Consider the following 12,645-nt stretch of genomic DNA (forward strand, 5'->3'; position numbering starts at 1 on the left):
ATAGGCTTTCGCATCCTTTTCAGGATGGATCATTGAGCCACCTGTTCTGCTTGGAACTTTAGGAATTTAAGAGTTTGCCAGTAGTTTAGCCTCTTATTCAGGCACCAGTCTTCAGCACAAGTAACAAAGCTCAGAGAATTAGTATCTGCTTTGTTTGTGAATGGGGGGGGTGGTGTAAACAACTGACATTTTTTTCTGACAGTTATGGGGTCTAGAAGTCCAAGGTCAAGTTTGTCGGCAGCTTTGGTTTCTTCTGAGGCCTCTTTTCCTTGCTTTGCAGAAATCTGCCTATTCTTTTCAAACTGAAGAGTTGAAGAAAGATAGTAAGGTGGAAACTGATGTGCTTTGCCAAAGCGTTCTTGTAATGCTCTCAACAAATACTAGCACGTTGGAGTGTTTTACCGCCAGCTAGAATTAACCAGAACAGAAACAGCATTTCTGTGTTCCTTCTCATTTTGAGCCACTCTAATGTTGCAGAAATTACATTATACCTTCAGGAACTAGATGGCATATATTAAACATCACATTGTATCTGTGTGTGTTTATAAATGGAGATTAAAAACCTAAAAAAGGACATGCGGGGGTTTATTCAAGAGACTGTGAGAAAACAGTAAAAAGACACCAAAACCTTTCTTTCTTGTTCTTTTTTTCTTCCCTTTGTGGTTGTTGTCTTTGTTGTTGGTTTGTGGTGACAGTAACTGACAATAAATTGTGTGAATCAGTAATGCCAGCTCTCAGCACCCCGGGAGCTCTCTTCCGTTCCAGCTCACACTGGTGGCCCTTGGAGTCTGCAGGATTGTTGTGAACACAGGCTACACGATTCTGTACCTTTGCCCGGTGGTGACAGCCAGCATTTGTAGGACAACTGCCATCTGGCTCTTTCGGCTAGATTTGTAGCAGAAGTCTCTGTTGGGTTTGGGGAATGCGAAGTCTCCAGGGAAGCCAGAACCTCTGTGAAATCACCACAGATGGCTTTATTTTGGGAGCTAACAGGCATGGAAGTAGAAGCAGGAAGTAGAAAAATAAATCAACTGGGAGTTTCAATTCTGCTGGCCTTCAAGGGACTTGAGATGAATTTCATTGATTTATTAGAACTTTATTATGTACCTGGAGGAATTTGGAGGCATTGTGAAAGCAGATGGAAACCTTAAAGACTTCAAAATTAAAGACCCGATCACAGAACAGTAGATGAAAGACTTTTCTTCAGGAAAGGTGGTGATGTGATTGAAATCAGCCATGGGAAAAATGCACCTGCATAGTCCCTAAGTCATTGTTGTCCAAGAGATGTTCCACCCATATGAGGATGAGGAGGGGAGCTTATAAAAAATGCAGATAAGTGGATTTTCCTGAATTGCTGAGGGTTGGGCACCACCTCTCCCCAGGGATTACTCAGTTTTTATGAGGAGGTTATATTTCTCCAGTCTCTGTAAAAGCTTTTTTTTTTTTCTTTTAAACTAAGTGTAACTGATTCTAATGCTCAGACAGATCAGCTTTTCCAAAATACATTCTCAAGGACTTAACATGCCACTAACATTCAAGTGGTCAAGGATGATTTCATTTCTCAGTCCAAACAAATCTACTTTGAGAGTTCTTCTGATTTTTTATTTCTTTCCCTATGTTCTAAAGAATCCATGGGGGGAATACTATCCAGTTCAAACAGGGTGCAAATTTCCTTCCACATTTTCCAAGGTGTGTATGTTGCCAGGAATACTGTCTGATAACGCAAATGTTTGTTTTCTCTGGGTTTAGGGATGTGTTCAGAGAAGATTCTGACTAGAAGGTGGCTGAGGGGTTTGATGGAGGCAAGGTACATGAAAAAAAATGGCATCTGGCCAGCAAGTGTGACAACTTATAAGGCAAAGCTACTTATAAACTACTCATAAGATCTCTGTGCCTTCATAAGTGTTTCTTCTTCATATAGCAACATGAGGAAGTTATACAGTAACTGCTCACGTGAAGACAGGGACTTTCTGTTGAAGAATAGCCTTCCTGCACTACCTTCTTTCCTCTGTGCTTTGATGCCCACAGAGGCATCCCATTGGGGCTGTCTACTCTGTTTTTAAAAGAAATATTTTAAGCCTCTGAGGGAAAAATAATCTGAGTGGAACCAATGTGATTCTTTATTATTAAGTGGTAGAAAGTGAGAGCTAAGATATCATGAATTTCCAGAAGGTAGAAACTGGAAAGATTAGCACTATAGCCACCAGTGATTTTAATGCCAGGAGCAAAAAGATTTCTTCGGGGTATATCGTGAGTTCTGTTTCTACAGGTTGAATTTCCAAGTGAAAGCCAAACATCAATTTTATAACCAGGCATTTATTCAGCAAGTGTTTATTGAGTCCCTAATAGGAGGACCAGGTAGAAATTCAGTGATATCTGGAGACACGGATATCTGGAGACATGCTGAAGCCATTTGCATTATTCATCATGAATCCTCTCAAATTTGTTGTGATTTTACAACATGTTTAAATAATAAAGAGCTTTTCCCAAACACAAAGCCCTCAACACCAAAGTCAAAAACTTTGTAGTAACCACACACACACACACACACACACACACACACACACACACAGAATATATATCATTATTCTTACACATAAAAAAATGTTTTCCCATTAAGTTAGTTGATATCTCTTCATATATTTTTAAACCAAAATTACAGAGATCTTCTGTCATGGAAAATATTTTCATTTGTGTTGGTAAACAAGTAGACTATACTTTACTTTGACAACTTAAAAATGATATTTGCAATGCTATTAGGGAAATGCTGATATTATTTCTCAGTTTTTATGTATTTGCTTTTCTATATACAATCAATAATGTTGGTAACAGGTGTGAGGCTATTCAGGTTATTAGTATATTTGACCCTCTGCCTGAGACTTGCAGGTCCTCGTGTATTTGCTCTCATTATAATGTCTCCTTATTTCTGGTGAGTATTGGATTCATGAGGGCTAAAAGGCATCCTTGACCACTTATGACCAGTTGATACCAACTGTGTTAATATAAACCCCATGTAGTTGGCACACAGACAGGATTTCTTGAATGAACAAATGGCAGATGCCACAATTTCCTAAAATAATAAGACCAAATGCTGGAAAAGATGCTTCTAGGCGTATGATTGAATCCTGATTCAAAGACTTGCATATGTTGGGGTTTTGTTAAGGTTTCATTTAGCATCATATTGACGGCCAGAAGTTTAAAACCAGATGGGGCTCTGGATCCAAGTAAACTATAAAGCACCATCATTTCCAAAATTACTCAGTCCTACTGGGGAGGGGTCACCTCAGTGATTCCTTTTACTAAATGTTACTGATTCTAATGCTCAGGCAGACTGGATTCTCTGAAATACTTCAGACTTTTGAAATAACCACAGGAGAACTGAATCGGAGGCCTCCATAGGGGACACAAGCGTTGGACCAAATAATAAGACCCAATAAAGGAAAACTCCTTGGACATAGGGCTAAAATTAGTGATTCTGTGTGTTTTTTTAAGAATATGACTGATTACACAACAAGGGTCAAGGAAGCCCATCAAAAGTTCTCTAATAAAATTAAATGACATACTTTGGGTTCATTAAGCTCTCCATGCTTCTGATTGATAGTTCCCCCACTTGTTTCATTTCTGCTCTTCTTGGATATTTCTCTTCCAGCCTTGTTCTTGTAGAAGAAGGTGGGATTCTCATGCAGCCTTAGGACAACTCTTAAGGGAGTCGACACTACCTCGTGGGTTGACATCTGTGGAGGACTCCTAGAACTTTGGTTTATGTGCTTGATAATGTTAAGTCTTGACCTGTATGTAACATCCCTCTGTCATTGACGTGCCTCACGGAGGGCAAAGAGTCAGGAGGTGGCTGTCTGCTCCACCTTGCTCTTCACCCTGCAGTTATACCCATTAGGGAAAAGAGCTATTTATTACTTAATCCCATGGAACCACATGGATCTTGGACAATTCCCAAAATGGCAACCCAGTGGTTCTCTTTTTGGCAATCAAAAGTCTTTTAGGGATCACTGTAAAATCTAGTAAATTTTACATAAGTGAATATAGTACATTGATCTTGAGTTTGTAGTCACAACTGACTTTAATGACAAATTAGAGGCCTAGATAGGGGCATCCCACAGTTCCAAGTGTTAAGTGGTATCATTTCCAAATTTTCCATCTCCTTTTAATATTTGTAGAAACATTCAGAAATTGTCCGTCAACAGTAAAATTATGCTAATGACAATTTTGTATTCCAAATATGATTTTCTGATGGGGTTGAATTACTAAGGCTGATGAAAATTTAAAAGTGCATTAAAAAGATTTTTACTTGTTTTAGGCAATTAAATGTTGGTATCTCTTCTTGTCCCATAGAAGAGTATGGTGGAAGTTTTAACTTTTGTTGGTAAGCCAAAGAAATGGAAGATTGATGGAAATAATAGTATTAGTTCTTGTGAAGGCTCTTAGAAACATGCTCTGTCAAGAAAAATTATAGGTGTATTATATGCATCCTTTTGAATGATAAATAATAGCATTTTTAGAAATGTTTAGTTTTAATACTCTGCCTTTAATTTTCAAACCTGACAGCTTGCACTAGAAAGATAACACTTGACCAACATAAAGTGGTATGGCAACAGATTTCAGTGTTTTTCTTTTTTTTCCTCTGTGTATTCTTTTTTATTTTTTCTCTCCCAGGGCTGATGATGTATGACCCTGGTCTTCAAGACTAAATTTGGATTGTTATGTGCTTTCCTCCATAGCGCTGTGGGGATAGCAGCTTAGGACACAATGGGTGGAAGGCAGGAATTGTCCTCATTGTCACACCTACATCCCTAATTCCAGGTGACCTTCTCAAGTACAGTTTTCTTTGGTTACAAAAGAGGTCAGTGAGAATAGAGAATTACTACGCAAAAGAGGGAATCCTGGATAATGTTTTGTGGGAGTTTTGGTGTTCTGCTTGCATATATATGCAGTGTGTTTTTCTAAATGGTTGTTTAGAGGTAAATGTAAGTCTGCCACGTTTACTAAAAAATTATATTTCTGTTGCTTATATATGAAAGATAGAGCTATTCATTATACACACACAGATGTACAGAGTCTATAGAGGGTTTTTAACTACTTACTGAGTTACGGCAAAAAGTTTAACATGCATTATTTTCAAAACCTCTTCACTCCTCAGGATCTGAAGTAATTCTCTATATTCTGTTGATTAAATACAAAGTCAAAACATCAGAATTAAAATTATGAGACACACATTGTTGTCTCATGTATGTACTGCTGCTGAAGGACAGGGAAAATTCTTCTTAGGTGAATTAAAAAAATTATCCTTTTAAGTAATTGGACTTAAATGTAAACTTAATAAACCAAGTGTATACACTGAACATAACCTTGTTTGTTCTTACCCTAAATATCCCAAGCCTATACTTGTTTTTCCTGGTTTACATCTGTCAAAATGGCAAATTCTAAGCAGAATTGCCTTGATCCCCTTTTTTTTCTTCTATTCTGATTAGGATTGAAAGCGTGATAACAAAGCTTATTAGAAACATGCCTGAGATTGATTCTGAGTGATAGCTAAGCTTCTTAGGTAAGAATGAAAAGCATGGGTTTTAGTACATAGATACTGACATGTAGTTAACTGAGTTGTCTCTTTTGCCCTGAGTCCTTTAGCTTATTACATAAGTGAAGCATCAGTGTACAGAACATCAGTCAGCAATCCTTCTTGTCAATTGGGCATAGTTGGGATACAATTTTTTTTCCATTCAATACGTGCCCTCTTTAATACCCATCACCAGGCTAACCCATCCCCCCACCCCCCTCCCCTCTAGAACCCTCAGTTTATTTCCCAGAGTCCATAGTCTCTCATGGTTCATCTTCCCCTCCGATTCCCCCCCTTCATTTTTCCCTTCCTACTATCTTCTTCTTTTTTTCAACATATAATGCATTATTTGTTTCAGAGGTACAGGTCTGTGATTCCACAGTCTTACACAATTCACAGCGCTCACCATAGCACATACCCTCCCCAATGTCTATCACCCAGCCACCCCATCCCTCCCACCCCCCACCACTCCAGCAACACTCAGTTTGTTTCCTGAGATTAAGAATTCCTCATATCAGTGAGGTCATATGATACATGTCTTTCTCTGATTGACTCACTTCGCTCAGCATAATACCCTCCAGTTCCATCCATGTCATTGCAAATGGCAAGAGTTCATTCCTTTTATAATATTCCATTGTGTGTATATATATATATATATATATATATACTCCACATCTTCTTTATCCATTCATCTGTCGATGGACATCTTGGCTCTTTCCATAGTTTGGCTATTGTGGACATTGCTGCTATAAACATTGGGGTGCACGTACCCCTTTGGATCACTACATTTGTATCTTTGGGGTAAATACCCAGTAGTGCAATTGCTGGGTCATAGGGTAGCTCTATTTTCAACTTTTTGAGGAACTCCATACTGTCTTCCGGAATGGCTGCACCAACTTGCTTTCCCACCAACAGTGTAGGAGGGTTCCCCTTTCTCCTCATGGGATACAATTTTGAATGCTTTCTTGCCGAGAAACAAAGCTCAGCCATACCAAGAAACAAAGAGGTGTCATGAAAGTGTAATGGAGGGAGTACTTTGAATGCTTATTAAATACATCGAACATAAGTAGTTTCCTTCTAGCTGAGATCAAAACTGAGTAAGATGAAAAAGATAAGAATTGGTCCTTTTAAATAGATCGGCTTCATTTATTATTAAACATAAATAATTTGTCCTATATAAAATGGTTAGAAAGAAGAACTAAGAAGTTAGATTACCTGGCTTCAGGTCTCTGTCGAGTATAGGTGTTTGACTTTCGACCCATTAATCACTGCCTCAGTGTTCTGATCTGTAAAATGAAGATAATCCTAGGATTAACTCGTCAGTCACCAATGCAGTAATGAGAGTAGATTGTTTCAATTGTTGGCACTTAGTAAGAGCTTGATGCATGGACGGCAACGACTGGTGAGTAACCTCACAGAGCCTGCACAGGACATGAGCACTGATGCTGAAGATTTTCTCTTCTAAGGCGCTTTTTTTCTACTTAAGGGGGATATCTAATAGCCAATGCAGTAAAATGCTCCATTCAGTGATCTTCCATTAGAAATTAAACTTTCTGGGTTTTAAATGCTTGTCCCATAGTTAGAGTCATGTTTTTATTCTTTCAAGAGGAAACTGGGCATTTTGGATTCTTTTGTAAATATAGGCACATGGCTCAGCCAAGTTTTGTTCTGGAACCAATTTGTAAATCCCCACCAGTTATAGTTTTAATGGCACACGTGCTTGAGGTAATGTTGACCGCAGTTTGGAGGTGCCAATCTCTTTATTGATGAAAACAAGAGAAGCTTTATTATTAAACAAATAATAAAAACACCATCGCAAAATAAAACAATCAGGTGCTAATTTGTTTCTTTGCCTACCCTAGATGCCACTGCATATGAGGGATTATCATGGAAAACACATTCGTGCTATAATTTGGAGCCTTTAGGTATCTGATGTGCCAGTTGCCTTCACTTGGATCTGGTCTGTAATTTATCATTGGTCTGTCCTACCCTGCTCAAACACGCCCTTTGTGGATAGAGGCAAAGCTAATATACTCTCCAAGTGTATTTGAATTGCTTCAATAAATCACAGCTGCCTGCCACTGTAAGCAGTTTTATCATTTGCCAGAACAATAAGTTATCTTCATGCTTTATAGATGCAATGCTCTCCAAGACTTTTATTTGTGTAAATTGTAATGCATCATAACCCATTTCCTAAAATGAAATTAGGAAGCTCATATTTAAGATGCAAGGAAATATTCCAAGGAAATCATGTAAGCTCAAAGAGAAATGCAGCAATTTTTATCCTGCCTATTATTTAGCAGCACTTTATTCCTTTATGATTACTGTAATAATGCTTGCAATTGGGGTTAAACTTCATTTAGCTCTTCACTGCTCCAGTGTCTCAGTGAAACCAGTCCGCAAAGAAATAGGACTCGGCACAAATGGTTCCTGTTAGGTCTGCTACGCTCGAGGTGAAGAAACCCGATGTTTAGCAAGTATCTATCTCTACTGACAACTCTAAAGACAGCCATTCCAATTAATCAGGCTGCAGAATTGCATTTTTGCCCATAGTGATCTCTGGGATTGACTTCCATTTTCCTTTATTTCACACAATGAACAAACCCAAATTCAAACCTGATTTGAACCCTTTAGACTCCTGAGAGAGAAAATGTATTATATAACCATATTATGTCTGCAGTACCCAATGAGGAAAACATAATCTATTTTTAATAGTATTGCAGGACTCTATTCAGCATGATGGGCAATAAAGTGTTTTCCTCTTGTATTGGCTTGACTGAAAAACTGCTAAATATTTATAAACTAATTTGCCATCTCTTCTTACGTGGTAGGAAAATACTTTTGTCTGTAATCGCCTCAATAGTTCATTCCAAGCAGAGAAAACAGTGTCTATAAAGGAGCCAGCTTTTATAATTAGAAACTAATTTATTTGTTTCAAAGCCAAGTGTTTTCCCATGTGTGCTGCAATATTTGAATAAGCCTTCATTCTTTCTGTCTTTATTATCAAGAGGGGACTTCCATGTCCTGTCATGGAATTTCAGATTTGTCCACCCTTCTCTCACGCATTTCTATGTTCTTTGTGTTTATATCAAACTACCTGCTAGCAGTACTGAGAACTTCAGAAACCCCTCCTTTATGCCTGATGACTTCCAACCAGTGTTTCACAGCCTCTGGGTGGTGGTCCCATCCTGCCCCTGAAACAGTACTTGGATATCAATGTCCATGTCAAGCACCACAATACTCCCATCAGCCCAGGTGAATCAGGATGCACCCCAGGATTTTCATCTCCTCAATACCCCTCCTTTTCTGGTTTCTGGCTCCACCAGCCACCTCTGTGCCTCTCTGGTGTTGAACCCAGGTAAACTCACCCCAGCTCCAGGCTCATGCCCTGCTTGATGCACGTGCATTCCTCTGAATGTGTGCATATGTATGTTGTGTATGTGTATGTGTGTATGTTTGTGTATATGCTGTATATGTGTGTATGTGAGTACGTTGGGGGTGTGTCAATGTGTGTATGTGTGTGTGTGTCTGATGTGCATACGTGTGTGTATGGGTGTGGGATGGAGGTAAAGGATGGAAAGGCTGGGGATGGAGATGGGCACTCAGATTCTTGACTTAAATTTTAAGTAGATAGAATTCTGCCTCTTTCCTTCCCATTTTTTTTTCCCCCAGACCCTCACCTCATTCTCTTCTCTCTTTGACACTATCCATGGAAGGGAGCTGGTTTCCTCCTCCCCAAGGCCAATTCAAATTCCACTTCAAACAGTTTAAGTAAAAGATTACCATCATTTTTTGGAAGATTTACTCATTTTCCCAAAATATGAGACATTGCCTAACACATCCTAGCGATTCCTTGTCTAGAAAATCAGTTATTTATGGGACTACCTCTATTGTGTAAATACCCATTCAAAAAAGAAAAACAACTGATAGTTTAGGGTAATATCATTAATTTTAATAGCAGTATATTTTTAAAGAAAAGAGCTATATAATAATAAAACAGCAATCCTTCATGGGTGGTCGTTTGCACACTTAATTGACAACTCTTCTATGTGGAATCCCATTCACAGATTTGCTTTTTACTAAATGTTCCATTGTAGAATGTTGAGTTGTACATTTTTTCAAGTGCTTAATTGCGCATGACTCACTCTCATTTATTTGTCTTTTCACTGACAGGCCACCTGCATTCTTTTCCAAATTATTAAGATATGACAATATTATTGCTGTAATTGTTTTATCATTAAATGCTTGCAATTTATTGTCATATTGTCATTGTGTTCTTTAAATACTGGTGTGATATTTTTCAGTATCCTAAGTTCATTTTAAAGGCACAGTTTACTATGGAATAAGAAAAGTGTTGGAAATGAGAAAGGGCTCGAATGAAGGAATTTTACCTGCAGGGTGTCCAGCTGTGTGAAGCCTGGGAGGAAGGGAAAGGGAAATGAAGATTGATAATCCTTGAAGAAATTACTCTCTCTCTCTCTCTCCCTTCTCTCTATTTCTCCATCTCTTTCTCTATGACTATGTATCTATATCTTGAGAAAGTGAAAATTAGCTCAGACTGAGAAAGTAAAAATCTATGCAGCCATTCATCAGGCTGGAATATCAGACACAGACAGCAGCAGGTGCAACGTTAATTGGAAAACTGTCTCCCAAGGACCTGTTCTATGAGCTGTAGTCATAATAACCCCCTTATCTGAATAATGACTGCTGTCCTCTCATTCATTGAGAAATCTTGTCCCCTAAAATTATAGACTATTAAGCTTTGTTCTTCGAAGTTATATCTTTTGAGAATAATAATTCCCACTCTTGCTTGGAAGACCTCAGTCACTGGAACATAAAGAACAGCCTCGATTCACATCCCACATGCAGGGTTTCAGACAGGAATTTCTGGATATGACATTCCAGAATCTCCCTCTATTTTGTGGTTCCCAAGGAGACAGGACCCTGGGTCCACTCTGCAGCCCAGACAGGATATTGACTCCTTGACACAGTCCTGCTTTGCTTCTGTTAAACTCCCTCTGATAACTCTATATTTTCCTCTATATTTTCCTTTGTTGGTGAGACAACAAAGTTGTCATCCCTCTGCTGTATGGCCTTCCTCACTGCAATGAGTAATAATTTGCCAAATTATAGTTTTATTCTTGGTAGTCAGGCAGACTATCCTAAGGACAATCTTTACATCTATTTATCCAGCCCCTTTGATGGTAATTTAGGGCAAACTTTTTGCTACCAGCAATTTGATAGGGAAACATAATGTGTGAGTCAAGGCCTTGCTCAGAAGGGCATGTAGTGGTTTGGTTTAAAAATTCACAAAAACCACACCTAACTACAAAAATAAAAAGTGTACAAGTCTGTGGGAGTGTGGGGGTATGTAGCTCATGGAGGAGAGGTTTCACAGTTCAGGTGACTCACAATGATTTGCTGTGTTGTCACAGCTAAAAGAAGCCATTGCATCAGTGAAAATCTAAAGGCAGCTAGAAAGTTTCTCAACCACAGCAGTTATGAGCAAAATACTCATCTGAAATATGCTGCTTTTTCATCGTCTCTGGGATTAAAACCCAACCTGTTTTATATGATGCCCTTCTTCCCAGCAGAGTCCCAACTGGGCTTCTAAATTCTCTTAAGGAAGGCACTTTGGTGTTTTGGATGTCTAAAATGATTCTTTTGATTCATTTCTTCTCTTTTCACCAGCTTGGCCAAGGAAAGAATAGCTTGGATTTTCCAATGACAATTTCTTTAAGGGTATGCATTAGTAAGGTTAGTAAGATGGCTCATCATCCTTGGTCTTGAGAGCCATTTGAGGCTCGGATAGCTCAGGCTTCCTCTTGGAATTGCAGCTTTTTATCTCAGTGATCTGGGGACTGAACATTCTGAAATAGCATTTCATTCTCTTTATTACAAACAGCATTTACTGTTTGTGGTGAAACAGTCACTGCCACATTTTTGAAGACTCTTGAAGAATGGCCTGGACTACACCCAGCCCTCAGAAGTGTGAATACATTTGATGATGGGTTTTCACTGGTGGGCAGTGACTTTGCCAAGTTGTATCGATGCCACACTTGCTGAGCATCATTGTTGAGCCTGGTAGATACCCTGCGGAAGAATTAAACATAAAGTGCTGAAATCGAACAGTAGCTTCCTGACTCTATCCGCATGCCAAAATTCTGTATGCCCTAATAGATATTTTGTGTCACTTAAGTGATTCATGTAACAATGGGGAGGACATATGGGAGATAACTGCTGTGATGTATTATTTTGGTCAGTGGACGGCTATTTGGTGTGACAAATAGAATGAATGAATCGTCAATGAAGACCCAGGGTTTTCAAAGCAGAGCTGAAGAATGCCTGTCAATATGGGTGACACATTAAGGACATGAATTGTTGGAGCTGTAGGAGTCATCCAGTTTCCTCATTTTTTACCTGAGAAACAGGTAGAGTGAGTTACATGCTTTGCCCAAAGCCAAACCATTCCTCTGTGTGTGACCCGAGGCTCCAGTGGGTGAGAATTCCCTTTCTCTTAATTTTGTTGGAAATGTCTCTTGTTGGCAGTTAGAATCACAGTTGGCGGGACGGCAAGTCAGTAGAGTTGACCTTTAGAGTCCCTCCCAGCTACACTGGAGATCAGTTCCCCTGGCCCAGGTGCACGTTGCTGTCCTTTGCCTATTTTGCCTGTTGGCCTCTGGGTTCTACTCCTCAGAAACAAGATATGTAGGTGAAATGTTACATAATATCAGGTGGCAAAATCGGATTTTTTAAAAATATACCATTTATTGAACAGTAACAATGCATTTATTGAGCGTCTGCTGTGTATGCAGTCTTTTTTGCAACTACATAGAGGGTGTGGGGAAAGCAAAGTGGGAAAAATGAGACAAAGATAAATAACACAAAGCCATCTCTTAGGGATTACACTCAAGAAGGAGAAGGAAAGTGACTTAAAAATCATTGCATAGTCATATATGTAAACAAAATATTTGTAGAGGTCTTTTGAACTATCCTTTCTTCAGATCAAGAAGTTTTTTTGGTTGCTTTGTTTGTTTTCTCCCAAAGATATAGATTAGACTGACCTTAACAGA

General features: G+C 38.9%; 1 protein-coding gene across 21 annotated transcripts in view; it reads left to right on the forward strand.

Moving 5' to 3' along the window:
* The window catches only part of ARPP21 (cAMP regulated phosphoprotein 21), a 154,100-nt gene that overhangs the window by 118,235 nt on the left and 23,220 nt on the right, over positions 1–12,645 (forward strand). The gene's annotated exons all lie outside the window — the stretch shown is intronic.

This window comes from Zalophus californianus, chromosome 1 (genome assembly GCF_009762305.2).
Source record: "Zalophus californianus isolate mZalCal1 chromosome 1, mZalCal1.pri.v2, whole genome shotgun sequence".
NCBI classification, from domain to species: Eukaryota; Metazoa; Chordata; class Mammalia; order Carnivora; family Otariidae; genus Zalophus; species Zalophus californianus.